The following is a 16,777-nucleotide window of genomic DNA, read 5'->3' on the forward strand; positions in this document are numbered from 1 at the left end:
AACAGCTGCCTGTAATGAAAACCCAGAGATTCTGCTCAGCAGGGACAAAGATATGTATCAATTAAATGTATCCATTTAGAACAGTTTACAAGGTCGGCGACCTCCTTCCCAGAGCTGCTTCACAAGGTGAAAAATGACACTTTACACTTCAATATTAGAAAAACGGTCACACATAGAAAGTAGAAAGTCACTGGAAAAAGTCTTTATTTCTGGTGATCTATCTGAAAACAACTAGTTGTTTGAAGGTGAACCACCCCTTTAAGCACTGTTTGTATGTATATTGCAGAGATGTCAAGTAGGGATGATTATATAATCATCCAGTCCTACAATATTTTTGCCCTAAATGGTATAGGTTAACGTCAGCCAAAGTACTGCAGCCAACTGTAAAGTGCCCTTGAACACCTACCACTAGTGATAGCGAATCTGTCCTGTTTCGCTTTGCTTAAAAATTTGCGAAACATCGAAAAATTAGCGAAATGGCAAATAGTTTGCGAAATGTATTGAAGTCAATGGGTGTCAAAATAATTTTGACCAGCAACAATTTTGATGCAGGCTGAGGGCAATCATGTTTGTGTCTGTGCAGCCATAGACCATTATTGCTAGAAGAGCAAACTGTATTTTAGACCAGAACAGAGAACACTGGCAGTTAAATGGCGGTAGTGAAGTGTATACATTGGCAAATGTCTATGGAGCTGTTCCACAATTAAATAAAATGTTTTATTTTCAGATATAAATGTAGACGGAAATAAAGAAATTGTTGGTACAAACACAAATAATCCAGATAAATAAAAATACTAGCAATATAAAATTTAAATCAGTGATGTTTTTTGGTGTCAGTTTTTGTAAGCAAATATATTTGGTCTTTGTATTAAAGATTCTCTTCTATTCTCCATAGCAGACACTAACATAGACTAGTTAAAATATACTGTATATAAGACTTACACAGTTATCAGGGTAATTTCTAGCTTTTATACATATCAGAGTTAAAGCTACTACATGAAGTTGTTCATTGATAGCTACTCTATTTTACAGGCTCTTACGTACTGCAACTGTCTACACCAGTGATCCCCAACCAGTAGCTCGCGAGCAACATGTTGCTCCCAAAAACCCTTGGATGTTGCTCCCAGTGGCTTCAAAGCAGGTGTTTATATTTGAATTCCTGGTTTAGGGTAAGTTATGGTTGCACAAAAACCAGGTGTACTACCAAACAGAGCCTCCTGTAGCTGCCAGTCCACGTAGGGGCTACCAATAGCCAATCACAGCCCTTATTTGGCACCTCCCGGGAACATTTTCAGTGCTTGTGTTGCTCCCCAAATCTTTTTACAATTGAATGTGGCTCACGGGTGAAAAAGGTTGGGGACCCCTGGTCTACACCATTTGTTCCTCATAGTGGTAAACTTAAATTGAACACATTTGAAGATGGTACATTTGAAGAATACATACTTGTTGCTTATTGAGATGAGCAAACTACAGGTATGGGATCTGTTATCCGAAAACCCCTTATCCAGAAATCTCAGAATTACAGGACGTTCATCTCCCATAGACTCCATTACAAGTATGGGATCCATTATCCAAAAACCTGTTATCTGTAAAGCTCAGAATTACAGAAGGGCTGCCTCTCCTAGACTTTCTGGTAAATCGTTGATTTTTACACACAAAATGGAAAATCTGACGTCTGTCCAACAGAGGTGCTCCACTTTGATCAGAACTACTTAAAGGAACAGTTCAGTGTAAAAATAAAAACTGGATAAACAGATAGTAAGTGCAAAATAATTTTTTTTTTTAATATAGTTAATTAGCCAAAAATGTAATCTATAAACCAGATGTCTAACATAACAGAACACTACTTCCTGCGTTTCAGCTCTCTAACTCTGAGTTAAGCTGGCCACAGACGCAAAGATCCGATCGTACGAATCATCGTACAATCGGACTTACCCATCTCCCGACCTGCCACTAACCATTCCGATCAAATAAAGTACAAAAGAACAGATCAGCCAATGTTCTGCCACTGACAGCAATCTTACGATATCTATGTCTGACAAAGCTAGTGACAGTCTCCCTCTGAAAATCGTACGATCGGCAATACACGCAGAGATATTACCCGCAGCCGACAGAAATCTTTTAACCTGTCCGATCGACCAAACGACCGATCTCTGCCGCACGAAAAATGTCGGGACTCTCCACACACGGTCCGAAAATCATACGAATCCTCGATTCGTACGATCAGATCTTTGCGTCTATGGCCAGCTTACAGTCAGTGACTTGAAGAGGGATCACATGAGACATAACTGTTCAGTGAGTTTGCAATTGATCCTCAGCATTCAGCTCAAATTCAAAAGCAAACAGCTGATTGGTCACTGCCTGATAACCAGTCAGTGGAAACCAAGAGAGCTGAAAAGCAGGAAGTAGTGGTTCTGGCTATTATGTTAGACATCCAGTCCTTCCAGCCTTTATAAATTACATTTTTGGCTAAATAACTATTTTTTTTATTTTGCACATACTATCTATTTACACAGTTTTAATTTTTTACTGAACAATTCCTTTAAGGCCACAGCATGAACCAAAAGATCCCTACCCAGAGCAGACCCATTCAGCCTGCACTAACCATACAAGAACACATAACCTGGCAAATATATTGGCCAGGTTAAATAACAAGTCATGGATATTGAAATGTATACATTTTTAGTGTCAGGAAAACAAAGCAAGGGCTAAATAGTTAACATCATTTTCTCTAATGCCTAAAAAGTACTGTACCATGCTGGCTGATGGTCTCTTCTGTTAACTGAAAGCTGAGGTCTAAGAAATAAACACTGACTGAAAAATAATATAAAACAATGCCAGGCACCTAATTGGACCTAAACACAGAATATTTTTATACAAAGGGGAGGGGGGGGGGGCAACAGATATAGACAGACTAGATATAGGATTGAGCAATTCAAAGCAATACATTATATATATATATTTTGTTAGCAACATGCCCTAAAGGCCTTCTTTCCGATCCCAGATTCTTCCACATGATCTCAGAATGCCCACAAATAGCCTTTTACTAGAGTAGTAAATGTTGTTCATTAACAAAAATACCTATAAAAAATATCAGATGTGTGTTGCTGACAATATTCTACTCCTGAATGGAACTAGGAACCTAATGGTACAATGTTCTATGCTAAGATATGAATAGTAAGCAAATGAATAAGTTCTATTTACTATCATGTAATAAATGTTGTAAATCAGCAATCTGGAAGGCAAAGAAAGGAAATGAAGAGTTAATTGCGGTGGAGGTGAAAACTAACCCTAAAAAGTTAATAGTAAAAAGATGCAGGTTGAAAGTGTTGCCCCATTAAATAATGGTACCAGTATGGTTGTAACAGATACAGAAATGGCAAAGTGTATACAATAGAGGAGTCTGAGTTCCCAGGCTCACTTTATAGCTGCACTAATGGCTCAGCTCAATCTAGTCAGTGGCTGACTCAGGATATGATTCATAAAGCTTTAATAAAAATTTATGTAAACAAGGCTCCAGGGCCTGATGGCATACACCCCCATTGCCAGGATCAGCCCGGGACTTGAACTCTGGTTGTGCTGTTCTGGTCATTTTCAGCACTTATCTCATGAGCCACTGGGGGCTCTCGGGACAGGTTCTGAACTCTTGTGTTTAGTGTTTCTGTTATCTGCCTGTTCACAGTATGTTTTCCACCCACCTCGTTTACCCTCATGTGTTTCCCATTCCTAATCACCTTCCCTTTATAAACCCAGCCCTGAGTTTTGCTCAGGGCTGAGTCATTGAATGTATTCTGTTTGTTCCTGACCTGCCGACCTAAACCTTGAAAACCTTGAAAACCTTGAAAACCTTGAAAACCTTGAAAACCTTGAAAACCTTGAAAACCTTGAAAACCTTGAAAACCTTGAAAACCTTGAAAACCTTGTTTCCTGAGTGAGTACCTTTTGTTCCTGTGTTCCCCATTTTTTCCCTCACCATGTGGATATCTTGATTAGCCTTTTTGCCTGTTCCTGCCTTTTGGTTTCTGTGTTCTGACTGCCAATAAACCTATTACTTTCATCATCATGTCTTTGCCTCCAATCACCTATGGCTACACCCCTGGGCTCCCACCATATCCACTCCCCATGGAGTGGCTATCCTCGGTTACAGCGGTTCCCCGTTGTGACCCTTACACCGGGTTCTAAGAGAGCTTAGTTCAGTTTTAGACTAGCCCCTATTTTTGATTTTCTCAGATTCACTTTCATCTGGTATGGTGCCTACGGAGAAAACCTAATGTTATTCCAATATTTAAAAGGGTCTTACTATCTCAGCCTGGAAATTTATAGGCCAGTTAGTTTGACATCTGTGGTGGGCAAATTATTTGAAGGCTTGTTAAGGGATCACATTAAAAATGTTGTCCTAGTCAATGGCATTATGAGCAGCAATCAGTATGGCTTTATGAAGTATAGGTCATATCAGACAAATTTGATTGCTTTTTATGATGAGGTAAGTAAGATGATGGACAGTGGGGGGGCAGTAGATGTGATCTATTTGGATTTTGCCAAAGCGTTTGATACTGTGCCCCACAAACGACTGCTTTCTAAACTAAGGTCTGTTGGGCTTAATGAAGTCGTTTGCACATGGATAGGAAACTGGCTACAGGATCGGGTACAGAGGGTGGTTGTTAATGGTACATTCTCTACTAGGAGTAAGGTTCTTAGTGGGGTCCCTCAGGGCTCGGTATTGGGTCCACTTTTATTTAACTTGTTCGTTCATGATTTAGGGGAGGGTATTGTAAGTAATGTATCAGTGTCTGCAGATGACACAAAACTATCCAGCCCAATTTATTCCATCCAAGATGTGGCATCCTTGCAACACGATCTTGACAAACTGGCAATCTGGGCAGCTAAGTGGCAAATGAGATTCAATGTTGATAAATGTAAAGTCATGCACCTGGGATTTAAAAATATCCAAGACACTTATACCCTTAATGGGACTGCACTAGGCAAATCCATTATGGAAAAGGACCTTGGGGTCCTTGTAGATGATAAACATGGCTGTAGCAAGCAATGCCAGTCAGCAGCATCAAGGGCAAATAAGGTCTTGAGCTGTATTAAAAGGGGCAGAGTCACGGGAGGAGGGGGTCATTCTTCCACTGTATAGAGCACTTGTAAGGCCCCATCTAGAATATGCCTTACAGTTTTGGTCTCCATCACTCAAACAGGACATTATTGTATTAGAGAGGGTACAGAGAAGGGCAACTAAGCTGGTAAAAGGTATGGAAAATCTTAGCTATGAGGAAAGACTGGCCAAATTGGGGATGTTCACGCTGGAGAAGAGGAACTTAAGGGCTGATATGATAACTATGTATAAATATATAAGGGGATCATATAATAATCTCTCTAATGCTTAATTCACCAGTAGGTCTTTCCAGCTGACACAAGGTCACTCATTCCGATTAGAAGAAAAGAGGTTCCGCCTAAATATTCAGAAGGGGTTTTTTACAGTGATGATACATTTACTGGCTGATACATTAGATAGCTTTAAGAAGGGGTTGGATTGCTTTTTAGAAAGTGAGGGAATACAGGGTTATGGGAGATAGCTCATAGTACAAGTCGATCCAGGGACTAGTCAGGAAGGATTTTTTCCCCCTCTGAGGCAAATTGGAGAGGCTTCAGATGGGGTTTTTTGCCTTCCTCTGGATCAACTAGCAGTTAGGCAGATTAAAAAAAAAACTAGGGGGTTGAGCTTGATGGACGTGTCTTTTGTCAACCTTACTTACTATGTTGCTATGTTTCCTACAACATGAACTGAACAGCATAATGGTGCAGTCAAAGCTTTATGGAAGCTGAGTGTTTAATGTGAGGTAGATTATCTAATAAAAAACAAATACTCAGAATCTTTGTGGTCTTTGTAAATGTTATTACAGTTGAATTTACTACAGCACGTGGCTCTAATAAGACACACCCTCAGGCCAAGTGCACATCCTTCAGAAGGGATGCCCCAAAACTTTAAAGCAAAGCTACAAATACACAGATGAAAATTAAGATTCCAGTGTAATTCAGTACTCTACAGCAACGCTGCATGTCCTGCAAAAGTCTGATATGATATTTTTACATTTCACTAAACAAATAAAATCTGAAAATAAAGCCACATTCAATTTAATGTCCATAGGTGCACAACCAATACAAATCCTTAGTCCAGTAAGCCATCTATATAATGAGCTACTTATCTGAAAGCCTAACAAATGCAGCAGCTGGGAGGAAGGGAGGGGTTTGTTTATACTGAGGACTGCTTAGAGGACTAGTTATTTGTTTTGACTCTGCTCTTAAAGGGATACTGTCATGGGAAAACTTAGTTTTTTTTTTTTTTTTTCAAAACACATCAGTTAATAGTGCTACTCCATCAGACTTCTGCACTGAAATCCAATTCCCAAAAGACCAAACAGATTTTTTTATATTCAATTTTGAAATCTGACATGGGGCTAGACATGTTGTCAGTTTCCCAGCTGCCCCCAGTCATGTGAATTGTGCCTGCACTTTAGGTTGGAACTACTTTCTGGCAGGCTGTTATCTCTCCTACTTAATATAACTGAACCAGTCTCAGTGGGACTTGGCTTTTACTATTGAGTGTTGTTCTTAGATCTACCAGGGAGCTGTTATCTGGTTACCTTCCCATTGTTCTTTTGTTAGGCTGCTGGGGGGGAGGAAGGGAGGGGGGTGATATCACTCCAACTTGCAGTAAAGAGTGACTGAAGTTTATCAGAGCACAAGTCACATGACTGGGGGTAGATGGGAAACTGACAATATATCTAGCCTCATGCAGAAACGGAACTAGAGGGGGGCGGGCCCTGGCGCAGAACGCGCAGCTGGGTTTCCTGCCCCCCTCCATACACCCGGAACTGGCCGGGAACTGGCCGGGGGGCCCTGAGGGGGTGCGGGCCCTGGCCCGCTCGCACCCCCCTGCTCCCCCAGTAGTTCCGCCCCTGGCCTCATGTCAGATTTCAAAATTTAATATAAAAAAATCTGTTTGCTCTTTTGAAAAATGGATTTCAGTGCAGAATTCTGCTGGAGCAGCACTATTAACTGATGCGTTTTGAAAAAAAACAAGTTTTCCCATGACAGTATCCCTTTAAGAACAGTAAGTAGACTTTACTTTCACTTTCAGATTTTGTCTTATTTAGTGTAAGAAATAACAAAAATCATATTTCACTTAAAAAGAGCTAATATCAGACACACTGAATGCTTCCTACGTGAAAGCAATAATGTGATGAGGTAATCCTCATGGTATTATTCAGAAAAAAACAGGGAATCTTTCTGGTACATCTGAAAATTTTTAGAGCTTTTACTTCATTGTTTTTATATAACTACAGAGCAATTTTCCATGCAACCACCCAGGCATCAGCTACTGACTTACTACATGGCAAACAAAGGCGGTTATCTCTGAAACAATTAGGGGCAGATTTTTCAAGGGTCGAAGTTTCGAGTTTTTTTTTTTTTTTTTTTTTTTCTCAACATTTTTATTGGGTTTTCAAAAATATACAGAAATACTTTTACACAGCGTAAATTGAGTATGATTAAACTATTTGAATGCATTTAACGTGCTGTTTCTACTACAAAGGAATAATACAATTGTGACAACATGAGGATTATACTTGCCTCAAATAAGAGTACATATGACGTATATAATAATGTTTAGTTACCAGATCTACTGTTTAAACTAACAAAAGCAACACATAACTAAAACAAACCTATACCTCGCATGGTGGAGTTACAGAAACACAAAAAAAAAAAAAATTTTTTGACACAGTTAATTATGTTGCCCAGACATTAGGATAGTTAAATCAATAATAGCTCTTGAATATTAGTTTTATATTTAGAGTCTATTTGATCGAAATAAAGAGACCAATCATTAGAAAACATAGTATTAATGTGTGGTTCTTCAAATGTAATTTTTATGGCCTCTTGCCAGCATAACTGGTTTAGATATACTAAAATTTCTTTTAAGGAGGGGGTAGACTCTGAAATCCAAAACAGAAATAGGGCCTTCTTTGTAGCCGCCATAAACCGTAAAATTAAGTTTGAGATCAAAACAGGATCAGATTTACAATGTTTACTCAAAGAAAAAGGGGTGCCAATATTCAAAAGGGCATAAACTGGAGATATAGTTAGATTTATTTTCAACTTAGAATTAATAAAATCTCTTACTTTTTGCCAAACAAGAGTAATGTGAGGGCAGCTCCAAAGATAATGAAAAAGGTTTACATTTTCTTGATTACATTTGGGACAAAACGAAACCTGACTTAAACCCTTATAAGAACGAAAAAGTTTACCATAACCAAGATGGATTAATTTGAAATGTTGAGATCTCCAATCCTCCGAGAAAAAGCATTTATTAAATTTAACCAATGAAGAAGTTAACTGAGTAGGGGTAATGTCCCTTAACAGGTAGTTTGACCATCTCAAAGCCGTGTCTGAAAGGGGGTGTTTCTGGTCAGAGGGGGGACCCCAAAAAGTGCGAGCCAAAAAGTTAATGTTTAGGAGCCCTAAATTGTCACTCAGATTGGTTATCGCCTCCGCTATCCAATGTTTCTGGATGGCAAACCACTTTTTGTTAGAAACCGAAAAAAATGCACTTTTAATAATCATATATTGGAAGTGGTCAGATTTTCAAGTTTGCCTGATTTTTCAGGACTGCCCAAGTAAGGAGATTCCCATTTATAGGATCAACTACATCCTTAATCAGAAAGAGATGACGTTTCTTGAAATGTACAAGACAGGAAGTATAACCAGGTTTAGTTTTACCCCAAAGGAGGTGAATGGGCATAAAAGGGGTTAACGTATGATTAAAACCATGACTAGAATGTAAAAGTTTCCAAGTAAAGATTGAGTCTCTATACAGTGGATTTAGTTTACATTCAAGGGGAATGTCTTTCCATTTCAAGTGAAGAATCTCTAGTATATGAGTGAGATGTGGGGAAAAGTTCCAGAGCCGGGTTTGTGAATTTTTCACCACCTAAGACCCATTCCATAAGGTATCTTGACATTGAGGCTAAATTAAAAGTTCTGAAGTTAGGCAGCTTTAGGCCTCCTAATACATGAGGAGCACGTAGTTTGGTTAAGGAAATTTTAGATTTCTTACCACACCAAATAAAAGAATAGTTTTTTTTTTTATGGCTAGGGTTGCCACCTTTTCTTGAAAAAAATACCGGCCTTCCTATATATTTATCTTTTTTCCCTATTAATAACATTGGGATGAACCACAATTTGTACCGGCTAGGCCGGTAAAATACCGGCCTAGTGGCAACCCTATTCATGGCCAAAACTGTCAAATTCGACTATGGAATTGTTAAAATTTGATTCGCGTTTTTTGTAAAAATTTGATTTTCGAAATGTATCATACACTGGCCCTTTAAGAACTCAAATTCTATTATTTGCAACCTTAAACCTGCCAAATTGGTATTTTAGCCTATGGGGGATGTCCTGGGATCAATTTGGAGTTGTTTGCTGCCTTCCTGAAAATCCAGGTGTTTTGGAGAAAAAACTCAAATCGAATTATATTTGAGTTTGTGGGGCCAGGTACAAAAAAAAAATTTTTTTGTAATAAGTTGCAGTTGGTCAAATTTCGAGTTCATGGGAGTTTAAAATAACTCCCATGAACTCTAAATTTGACCCTTGATAAATCTGCCTCTACTGCTGGTTTACTAAATAGCAGAAAAATGTGAGCTACGTTAAATAATGCACATGTATAACTTCCACAAAACCCTGAAACTACTTACTGCCGTGGCAGTTAAATGCCAACAAGATAAAGTACACCTTCAGCCTTGATCTCTGTAAAATCTGGTTTAAATAGGTGCTATTGAAATGTACTGCTCCACTGCAAGTGACAAGGAATTAAGGACTTTGTAATGACTGCAGAGATCAGAGAGGCTTATTCCTAGCCATTCATTGTTTGATCAAATTTTAAACAAATGAATCAAGTTATCACATTGGTTTGCGTTTATAGACAAATAGCTTCGAAATTGTCAGAGCTTTCCAGGGATTGGATACGTTTCAGGAGTATTATCCTGGACAAATTCATCCTCTCCATCAACACAGATCTAAATGCGTGAGGGACTAATCTGTGCTTCTTGTTGGCTTTAATCCAGATTCTGTTCTAGAGGCTTATACTGTGTACTTAACAACATAGGAATTTGAAGTGTTCTGTATTTATAGCTGCACAAATGAGCTGGCCCTATTGTCCATCTATTTATACCTTTTCTATGCAAACATGTCCCAAATACTGCCATTTTACAAAGTCCATTGGCAGGATATTCAATGTGTCCATGTAAAGCAGAAAAAACTATTTATTTTCCCTATAGCCTTTAAAGTAAATAAATATTTTATAGAATTACAGTATGTTACCTTATGCAGCACAATGGGAATATTACAGAGCTGAATATTGTGAAATATAAAATGATTTACTGACCTAAGAGAAGTCAGCAATCATTGTAAAAACAAACAGAAGCATTGTGAAATATAGGTTTCAGTAAATACCTTCAAGGCTACATCCCAGCTTTGGTTATACTTTTAAAATACTTTTATAGCGATAAGGCTCTTACCAAAAACAGATGCAATAAAATAATCTGAAAAGTTTGTGTGAGTCACACCAATAAACAGAGGTAATCATGGGTCATAGTTAGATATAAATGTGGGGGTTACTTCTGGCCATTTGATTCAAGCTAAGAGTGTATTCTTTCACATGCCAATATGTAACACATTTATGCATTTTTTAAAACTCCATTGTAGGGTTGTTGCACTTGTAGCATATAATTGTATTGTTTTTTTCTAATAACATTAGACAGAGAGTTCATGCCATTCTCCATTAGTTCAAAGTCTATAGGTGGGGGGTTCTTTAAATGTGATGCATTTCCTTAAATAAGAAAATGCAGCACAAATGTTTACAGCGAGTGACCCCCCCCCCCGCCCACATTATTCTCAGCATTTTCTAATATACTATACTGTATATATTGGGTCACAATCTCATGTGAATCAGTTATTGTTCAGAATATTATGTTTTTTATTCTATTTATTCTTCTATGTCCTGATCACCAGTGACAATAACCAAAGTCAGGGGAAAGGGTTGACATCATCTGAGATTAAATAAAAAGAATTACAATTCGGTCTTTGGTCTGCGACACCTGGTGGCAGCACAGAATAAATACATTCTTTTTTTGATTCATTTAAAAGTACTCCAACATTCTAAATAATCCATGTTCAGTGTTACTGCAGACCAGTCTTTATCAGATCTGTAGTAAGTGTGTATCTGAAAAAACAAATAAATAAATATTTATTTTATAATAAAATAAATTCTTCGATTCCAAAAGGGCAGCCTCGTTACTTAGTTTTGTACTAAGGGGTCCTTTTACTAAAGCGCGATAAATTTGTCTATATTTTGTGCAAATATTTTTGTCGCCAAATATGTTTTCGCCAGTTTACTAAGCTGCGGTAAATATAAATTTGCAAATTTTCTTGAGCAAAAATGTTTTTACAACAAGAATATTCGCAATATTTTACCGCCACCTATGTAGTGGCGTAAAAGTGTTTTTTCACCAGAATATTCTCAAGGGGCAGGAAATATCCCATAATACTGTTTATTTTACCCATCATTCTTTGCTGACAGGAGACAGATCTGTAGCTATTGCTGACAGGATGTTTTGGCTTCTGCTTCTATCTGTTGCAACAGCAGCAGTTTCAGGTCAGAGGCGTATTATTGGCAGCGGCATCACAGTCCAAGGATTCGTCAGCCTCTACGCTTTTTTGGTTTCATTGTGATTGGCTACATTAAACTGTGCATTTCTATGAAGCAAAGAGATTGACTGGTATCATTTCTTGTTCATATGATTCTATTGGCAGAAGGGTTTATATGATGCAGACATGTTTGATTGGTGTTACTCTGGTAATGTCATTGGATGGTCTAATCATCAGTCAATAAAGTTTGAGTTTTGAAGATGCATTTCTGGCCATAAATATCACAGTAAAAAATTGCCATAATAACCGCCATAAAAATTGCCATAATAACCGCCATAAAACAAGACTATTTTATAGCAAATATTCGCAAAAACGTAATTTGTCCCAGAAAATTGGCAACTCGCTAAAATTACCACTAACGTAAGGAGGTTCATTATAGTTACCGCAAGTGATTGCAATGACTTCTGAGCAAATCGCTGTTTAGTAAACTTAGTCGCTGCGAATATTCTGGCGTAAAAATATTCTCAGCAATAACATGCGGAAACTTAAAGTCAGATTTACCGCACTTTAGTAAACGGACCCCTAAGAGTTAATGCCAGTATACTTGTATTTTCACTTAAAAAGGCATCTGTCCCTTACTTAAAACTAAGAAGCCTGTTCTAAGAAAACAGTCTTGATTTGGAAAATAACTTTCTATGCTCTCTTTCATTGTGATGTTGTTTTTTTTTTTTTTATATCATAAAAGCAGTGATCGAAATTAGACATCACTCCACATCAAATGGATTTACTTTGCTGCGTTTTGTGTTTTTGTTGAATTAAAGTATATTGCTCAAACACACTTGGACTCAAATTATTATAAACATTTTTCTCAAAGCTCAGATACTTGAAAGGGCTTGCTTTTCTCCTATTCGCTGTTAATGTGACCTGCTGGTGTATTGTAATATTATTTTCTACTACCTAAAATCGCCAACCCTTCACCTTCTTCACAGGTGACAGTTTCAATGTGATTCAAAACCTGGTTCTGTCACTTTGCCCCTGTCATGGCCATGCTGTTTTCTGCAATGTCAGTGTTGGTGGGGGGGGGGGATGAGTGCAGAGTTCAGGGAGGCCAGAAAATTGCTAAATTAGGCAGCACCACCAGACTTTGGATCTTTGTGGGTGAGGTAAGGGTTGTAGAGAACCCTTGAATTGGAGGCTACAGAAAGTTGGCATATGAACAGAGAGTGAAAGATAGAATTTGAACTAGAAAGAAAGGTGCTACGGGTATGGAGCAAAAAGCAAAAGGGGATATTGATATATATTGAGAAAAAGGGAACAACTCCGAATATAAACTATATCAACTCTGAAAGTCTTACTTTTGTCTAGTAATGGTTAGGTTTAAAATGTCCCAGCCTGACAATTATTTCTGCTGTCAGGATCCCCCATAGTATAATGACATTGTCACAGTAGTATGATGACATTTTTGTCTTGCATATTAGCAGCAGCATGCACATTCATAGGGAATATTAACTGGCAGCTGCAGTACTTCCCCGGCATCTGGGGACAAGATTGCTCAGTTGTCCTCTGTGCCCTAAGATATGTGGAAAGTTATTAAATATGTAACCTCTTAGCCGGATGATTATATTTTCTGCTAAAAGTGCACATAACTGTCCTTTTTTTAAGATGCAATAGTATGGACATTGGAATGGCAGATATATATTCATGGCAGGGCCCCTTTACTGGAAGGGTCTATAAGCTGTTAATTTTGCAATAAGTGTGGGGACCACCCACTTAAAGGAGAACTAAAACTTAACCAGAGAAGTAGACTAGAAATGTTGTACATTATGTTTTGGGCTTCTGTACCAGTCCAAGGCAACCACATATCTTTAGCAGTAAAGATATGTGTCTCTGAAGATGCCCCAGTAGCTCCCCATCTTCTTTTCTGCTGATTCACTGCTCATGCTCTGTGCTGCTGTCACCTTCTGAGCTTAGGGACCCACTCACAATATACAGTAAACATAGAATATAAATGTCACAATATAAGGCTGATTAGTACTTAATATAGATAATTACTACATGGCAACACAGACATCAGTGAATTTAGCATCAGAATTTAATAATCAGCCCTGTAGCATCAGCTCATATTACAGACCAACCTCATTTTCTGCTTGATAATTTTTGATGACCCCTAATCTTAGCTTCTCAACTGCTGCTCAGAGCCCACTGAGCATGTGAGTGTCAAAGACACTTTCCAAGATGGTGACCCCCTGTGACAAGTCTGAAGTCCTGGATCATTGCTGCTATTGAGAAGCTGAAATTTTATTCTGCTACAATAAGTTCAGTATATAAAATATGAGATTTTAACCATATTCATTTTTAAGGTTTAGTTCTCCTTTAACTTACAGGGCAGCTTCCACTATTTGCTGAAAGAGTTAACTGAGCACAAGCTCAACAGACAATCAGAAAAAAAATCACTGCATACATTTAGAACAGAGAGATGAAATGGTGTATGGAAAAACAAATGCACCCTACATACCCGACTGACATCTCTCAGTATAGTTGATGAAGTACAAAGTAAGCAATTCAGGACCAAGAATTTAAATGCAACAGATGAGGCCACACCTCCAAAGCGATGAAGGACTGAAATTTCAGCACTGTGATTAAATGTTTTCCAACTTGCTCTTAGCCTCCGCCTTCCTACTAATACTGAAAACATGAGTCAAAGTTGTCCAAACAGGAATGCAGGTGGATCAATAAGCGGATAAGTACTTCAAACCAATCCACCTTTGCTACTAGTCAATTTCCCTGGGATCTCGTAATTCTCGTAAATCATAGCTAATAATCAGTATATTCCTTCCCTGTATTTGTATGCATGCATAACACCTGGAGTGTCCAGTGGCACCTTTTGCATTGCCACCAGGATGCACTGTGACTATACATCATGCATATTGCATGGGTGGTCTATACTAGTGCAAGCCACTATTGTCTAAAAAGAATATTTGACTGCACATGAATAATTTTGTATATATTCTCATTTAGAGCTTGCCTTAAAATGCAGTGTATACTCGCCAACAGTAATCTGGATGTTCAGCAAAACATATTCCCATCATTACTTATTGGGACATGTGAACTGTATAAGCTTGGCCCTAATCCTTCTTAGGATTCACTTGTAACTTAATATGCAGAGATCAGTTTGGTCTGGATTCCAGCATATCGTATATTAATTCTGGGACTAAAATCAAACACTGAAATATAATATGTTGTTATAATATAGAATGGCCTATTCTACATTATAAACATATTCATTTGATTCCAGGTTCACAACAATTGCTGATCTTTGAGCTTGTTATTTAAACCTGCTTTTTGGTTCAGGCTCCCACCACAGATTTATCTTATTTATCAGGCAATAATGAAAGCCAAAGTAAATAAACACTACTACCACTGCAACTCACATGGCAGGAAACCATTGGGATCCTAATACACAAGGGCAAATAGAGGTTCTGTAAAAAAACAAGATTTGCTCATCTCTACAGCATAGTTCTTAAGAAATAATCTTTTAATTGATGGAAGTAAAAAAAAAAGAAACAGTCGTCAGCGAAGCTACTTTTTACAAAATTGCAGCATATTTTTTTTTTTTAGAAAAAAGTCATTGGATTTATAACATTGAAACCCACACAGCTCAGCACTGGGATTGTTGCTGTTTACTTGGTTTACATTCTGGCCTTTTTGGTGAGATAATTAGCCAGCTTTTTTGAAGAACCCCCAGCCTCTAATTCAATACAACCCCTATGACTAGTATGTCTCCAAGGACCACCAATATAAATAAATATTTTGGAATTCTGTTTTTATTGGAACATTAAAATACTTAAGTGAGTGTATGGTTACAGAACACCAAGGGGGTTATTTTTTTAAATAGAAAAAAGTCAAATCAAACTAGAATCACGATTTTACCTTATTTATTATTTAAAAAGCAAAAATTAATCCGTTCGGGGAAAAACCAAAAAAAATCATCCTAAAAATCTCATAGTATGATTATTTTGCTATTTTTTTCCTGAAAAGCCAGCAATAGTCGGATTTTCGGGCTAATTCCAGGGCAGACCCCAGAAACTTCCAAATAACATAGGGACCTCTTCCATTGACTTATATACAACCTCAGCAAGTCTGAGATGGCGGATTTTCAGATTCAGACTTTTTGCATCTTCGGGGAATAATAGATCTCGAAAAAATTCTATTTTTTTTTCCACTAAAAACTGATTTTATAGTAAAAAAAAAAAAAACTATTTCAAGTTTTTCTATTGCATGGTGATAGTCTATTAAGCAATTTTTTTGGGCTTCTTCGACCATTGAATGGGCTACTTCGACCTTCGACTACGACTTCGAATCGAAGGATTCGAACTAACAATCGTTCGACTATTCGACCATTCGATAGTCTAAGTACTGTCTCTTTAAGAAAAAACTTCGACCCCCTAGTTCTCCATCTAAAAGCTACTGAACTCAATGTTAGCCCATGGGGAAGGTCCCCATAGGCTTTCCTAAGTTTTTTTTTTTTTTTTTTTTTTTTTTTTTTTTTTTTAATCGAATATTCCTTCGATCGTTGGATTTAAATCCTTCGAATCGTTCAATTCGAAGGATTTATTCGTTCGATCGAAGGATTATTCCTTTGATCGTTCGATCGCCGTTTTTGCGCAAAATCCTTCGACTTCGATATTCGAAGTCGAAGGATTTTAATTCCCAGTTGAATATCGAGGGTTAATTAACCCTTGATATTCGACCCTCGGTGAATCGGCCCCTTAATAATAAGGGTCATTTACTTACAGCACTGCAGCGGACTATGCTTTTTTACCATGTTACCTTCTTCCAGGGAAAAATGTTGTTACCATTGATGCAGTTTCACTTGCATGTCAGCACAAATTGGATGTGATTGCGCTGAAATGAATTTGGCATAATTTCCAAAGGATGACTCTGGCGCCCAATTTGTTTGGTGCAACTGGGCTGCGCCTATTTAACTACTGCTACCTGGATCAGTGGTAGCTTTGGGGTTTCCACAACATTCTGCGTCAATAGATCCGGCTGCTCTCAATTCAGAACACGA

At 37.9% G+C, this 16,777-nt stretch overlaps 1 protein-coding gene across 1 annotated transcript in view; it reads left to right on the forward strand.

The window, feature by feature from the left end:
* Positions 1–3,781: 3,781 nt before the first annotated feature.
* Positions 3,782–16,777, forward strand: part of angpt4.S (angiopoietin 4 S homeolog) — a gene marked incomplete in the record, with an annotated part of 39,281 nt that continues 26,285 nt past the window's right edge. Inside the window, 1 exon segment of the mRNA NM_001130950.1 lies at positions 3,782–3,931.

Source organism: Xenopus laevis, chromosome 3S, assembly GCF_017654675.1.
Source record: "Xenopus laevis strain J_2021 chromosome 3S, Xenopus_laevis_v10.1, whole genome shotgun sequence".
In the NCBI taxonomy this organism is placed as follows: Eukaryota; Metazoa; Chordata; class Amphibia; order Anura; family Pipidae; genus Xenopus; species Xenopus laevis.